The 4,926-nt window shown below is 38.1% G+C and overlaps 1 long non-coding RNA gene across 1 annotated transcript; it reads right to left on the bottom strand.

The window, feature by feature from the left end:
- Positions 1 to 306: 306 nt before the first annotated feature.
- On the bottom strand, positions 307 to 4,325 carry LOC104910989. Its single transcript, XR_002114950.2, has 2 exons — positions 3,763 to 4,325; positions 307 to 3,413 (listed from the first exon to the last, which is right to left on the bottom strand). It is a non-coding gene; the product is annotated as an uncharacterized LOC104910989 (long non-coding RNA).
- Between the last annotated feature and the right edge of the window lie 601 nt (positions 4,326 to 4,926).

Raw genomic sequence — 4,926 nt, 5'->3', positions numbered from 1 at the left:
GACTTTATTGTGAGTCAGAGGTATATGACTCATGTGAATAGAACACAATTCTATTCTGGTTTTAATTAACTTGGCATCCACCCAAATCCTCCTTACAAGTGAGAGATACCAGATTAGCTGAAGTCTACAATACATTTTTATGGTTTGTACTAGACTTACCTGTGTACGAACTGCCTTATTTGACAGGCTGTTAAAGTATTCTAACTAATCTAGTTTATTTGCTTGATTTGTGAACTACAAGAGAAAAAAAAAAAAAGGAGGAAACACAAAATTCAAGCACATTGAGAGATTAGTCTTAGTCTTGAATCAGTTTGCTGGAAAATGTGTTTATTGTTACATTTTCAATAGAGGAGCCAAAAAGAGTGCAGTACTAGATAGCCTTCCCCTTTATGATTTTCATAATTTTGCTATTTAGAAACTTCTATTATTTCTTATATGCAAAAATTGAATTGGTCAGGGTCCCTCCCAGTACTTCCAGTTGAGTCACTACACTTTCTCTTAACAGACCAATACCAAGCGTAAATGAACTCCTCAAATGTAGATTGCAGAGAGTAATCTGAGCCACCACTGCATGTAGTCTGTCAAAACAGAAGCAACACAAACTGTATTTATGCAATTGTAAAGGAATTATTTAAAAACAAACAAACAAACAAACAACAACAACCAAAAAGCCACCACACAAGTAACTGCCCATGCCTCTCTGATCCTCACAGAAATGAAGGACTGAGTCTCACTTAAAACTAAACTTCCTTCATGTCAACGTAGGGACTCTTAATGCAAACAAGAAGCAGGCCCGGAAATACTTGGAGCCTTCCCACAGCACCGCTTTCTATCTCTAAAGAAATCAGCTCAGAATTAAAACAGAGGATGACAGGAAAGAAGAAGTATCTTTGTGCGAACACTTCATAGTTTTAACATGCTCGTGTAACACAATGAGGGTGGGCCAGCTGGCCATAAAATGACCTAGACTGATAAATTAATCAGAAGTATACTCCATGTGCTACCAACTGTCCTGTGACTAATAAGTTAGTTTTCTACTTTGGCAGGTTCCACGGCTTTACTTGTAGCATGAAGAGAAGAGCTGGAAGGAAAACATCAGATTTTTAAAGGGCCAGAGTTCAAGGTGCTCTGAAATGAGAACTTGCATGTAGACCGCTACTTCTCAACCTCTGCAGTCCCACAGGTTAATTCCAGTTTCTTAGAGCACTTAATCAAGATATGCCTTTAGTTCTGCCTGCCACAGTTAGTCTTGATAAATCCCTCATTGAGTAAGTGGTGACATTAGGGCTTGCATCAAACAAAGAAATTTGAGGCACATATCAGACTCATCTTCATTTAGCCTGAGCTCTATATCCAGATTCAGAGATTTTTGGAGAGGTATTGTCCTCCCATGCAAGAAAAACAGTCTGACAGTGAATTTGCTACAGTATGTACTTCTAGTCATTATGGGAAGTTATGAAGTTGGTAGTAAGCAAATCTTATCTATAAATGTTTTGAACAATTACACTGCTTTTCAGAAACATGTATGTTTCTCAGCCTAAAGTTTTGAATGTTAATTTCTGGAATTCTATTACTGATAACAAGACCTTGCTTTTAATTCTTCATTAGTTATGGTCGATTTTCTACGCCTGTGATTTTTGAGCTTGGATTACCAAAGCTGTCTGGATTTTTGTTTTATGATTACCATGTTCCCTCATTGAACAGAGCTCCTTTATGTAATCTGCTAAGTACTGTATGATACACAAGGATGCAGAGTGCAATGTTAGTATAAGATAATGATGCGGCAAGTTTTTCTCAGTTAGGTCTGCCTCCTTTTGGGGAGATACTTATAAGAAAACCTGCATCAAACCAGGATATCCCAGTTGCTGTGTGCACTCAATAACAGAGAAGATTCAGGGCTCTCCATCACTTTGTGGTTAAGGAGAATATGTGTGGAAGGAGGAAGAAACTCAGTGCAGTTGTACCTTAATGTGAGGAAGAGAATGATCTTGCTGGGGCAGCACAGTCCCAGCTCCTGTAGTATTCCCTTTCCTAGCAGACCCATATTTATCTGTCTGAGCACATTCAGGAAACAAGCTCAACCATCTTGTGTTGTTGGGTCTTTTCCATGTACCTTAAAACTTAAGACCAAGAAGTTCTGCGATCATCTGTTCTGTCCTCTAGTATGACACAACCTCACCCAGTAGTTTTGGTATTGAGACTATAACTTCTGCTGCTTCTTAGTCCTCTTTACCAACAGCCCAGTTACTCAGACAGACCTCAGAAACAGGGAGTTAAACCACAGTCAGTAACACCAACAGAAAGTTACACTGGTTTAAGTCAGGAAAAATTTTCCATTAGGTGAATTCCCCTGATTAAAAAAAACAAGATTTGTTCCAGGGAATCAAGACACGCCTGTTATTTAAATGCAATTTCTCTTTTATTGCTGGCTTATTAAAATTTACCATTCTCTATTAATCAGCATTTCTTAATTAACATAAAATTCCCAGGGTCTGGTACAGTTTCACCACCTGCAATCCAGTGCTATCCTGTTCATTTCTATTTAGACTACATATTGCTAGAGCATGTAGGATTATATTGCATGCTGCAATTCTTTTCAGGGAGGACTGTGACCCCTGGCCTTGATCTTGGCTTTCTCTGGTACAGAGCACTGTGAGTATCCTAACTTATTTATAACTTGGAGGGAACAACAGAGGCTGTCTGACACCCATGCACTTTCTTTCTCTTTGCACTGTAATTCTCAAATGGGGCTCAGGAATTACAGCTTTGCCATTTGGAAAAAAAGTTTTACATTTTAATCAGGATACAATTTTAGCCAACCAGCTAGTTCAGTCAGCCAGTCCAATTATGTTGTAGATTGAGCAAGACTCTGTATTCAGAATTCCCTTGAGTTGCTCTTAGTTATGAAATGAAAATAAGAAATTAAATCAGTTATACTCCATTGACTTCTTCTAATCATACAGCTTCCAAGACAGTATAGTAGTGTAGCTTTGCCTAAATTAATATTTGGCATCTCACTGCTATGACTAGAATTTGCCATTGGTTGAAAGCTAAATTGGGAATGCTCATTCCAAATGACAAATTACATATGTGTTTGCCTCTGGACTGGTTTTACCTCTTTCAACACTGCTGATGGATACATTCAGTTCAATACTAGAAGAGCTCCATCAGCACTCTCATCTCTGCTTAAAAACAGCAGGTACATTCCTAGGTGTCTTGCCCCCTGCGTTGGTTATTTCCTCCTTGACTGATTCTTACGGTTCCATATGAGCCTTTCCACAAGTTTTTCATACCTTAGTTTAACCCTCCGAAAATGCCTGGTTCCCTTCTCTCTCCTTCATTTGTCCATTTCTTATGACCTACCTCATCTTTTAGGTGCTGTCTCCTGGTTATGTTGTTGATTGACCCAGCATCTGAAATATTCAAATTGTGCAACTGATCATGCCATTGTCTCACCAAATACTTATTTCCCAACTGACGTTAAGCACTACATCATTCTTGTTACTTTTCTCCAAACAACCTCAAAAAGCTTTGAATGATTTCTTTGTCTTGCTACACATGACAGCTGACAGAGCTTCTTATTTCTATCATCAACCTCTCATGTTTTGTGGACCCACTTTTAAGACTGATCCACTTTTGTGCTGCTGTATTTTCAAAGATAGGCTTGAATGAATATGCACCATTCTACAATATAAATCTACGAGGCCTTTTTCTTCTCCTCTAAAGATTATTCCAAAGGGAAAAAAAATTACAAATTCTTACCCGGCAAACTGCCTGTGGCTACAGCTTTATTCATGGCTGGTCAAATATCTGCCTGTTCACACAGACTCCAATTTAGTGACTGCACGATATGGAGATCATTTCTCTGCCCATTACACTGCAGAAAAATATTAAGCCAGAAAGGTGCTAGTAAGACCTCAAAAGTACCTGAGTTTGGATACATCCCAAGCACTTTCATTTATTCTGTGAACTTGTAGAAGTCAGAAGAGATATCTAAAGATATCTAAATGTGCTCTTGTTCATTTCCCTCCTTTTAATTTTGTGATCCCACCCTCTTAAACTGCTGTAATCTTTATGTACTCTTCCTTTCAGCCCCAAGTTGCAGATGCATACCAATTTGCGTACAGTGCCATGGAAGCACATTGTTGAAAACTGTCGCATTTTTGCAATGTGAAAACAGGATTTGAGGAATTAACTGCACTTAAAGATTATATGCAGAAAAAGAAAGAAAGAAAAAAGCAAAAAAAAAAAACCAAAGTGCATGGATTTGGCTCATATGCTGCAAAGTTAGAAAATGAAGATGTTGCACTTCTCTCGTGAAGCTGAGTTGCACGTGCATGTCTTTCCATATAATACTGTTGGTTTTTTTTAAGCCCACATGAAATTGAGTGATAAAATCTGCTTTTATACTATTAATGCTATACATACCTGAGGGCAGCTTTAGACACTGGTACCACACTGAAGCTTCCGCTTTTATGATAGCTGTGTGTCTGTGTCTTTAGAATGAATTCCTCCCCGCTCTGCAGAGGATGAAGTTGCTTTTCTGTAATGTTTTCCTGCTCTTTAGTAAGCTGTGCACTTCCAATGCTTCATGTGCTGACTCTGTATTTATTGATTTGGCAGTGATAGTCTTTTCTCAGCATCACTGGAGCTGGGTCAGGCCAGGCTTCCAGAAAATATAAATATTTTGTATTTTCTGTTATGTTATCCTCTGAAGTACTTAGATTATGTGGTCTGGGTAAGTAAGGAACTCAGAGATCAGTGTACTGTATTAAAATAAAACTGTCTGCAGATGTATTTTGCTCAATGTAAGTTAGATCTTAACATTTGAGAATTATTTAAATATGTAGGATAGCATGCAAATTAATTCCAGAAACAAGATAAAATCAGCTTACCTTTTCTGGCACTTAGTCTTGGTAGATATTA

This window comes from Meleagris gallopavo, chromosome 5, assembly GCF_000146605.3.
Source record: "Meleagris gallopavo isolate NT-WF06-2002-E0010 breed Aviagen turkey brand Nicholas breeding stock chromosome 5, Turkey_5.1, whole genome shotgun sequence".
Lineage (NCBI taxonomy): Eukaryota > Metazoa > Chordata > Aves > Galliformes > Phasianidae > Meleagris > Meleagris gallopavo.
The sequence above is the reverse complement of the archived record's forward strand: the minus strand, read 5'-3'. Positions and strand labels throughout refer to the sequence as shown.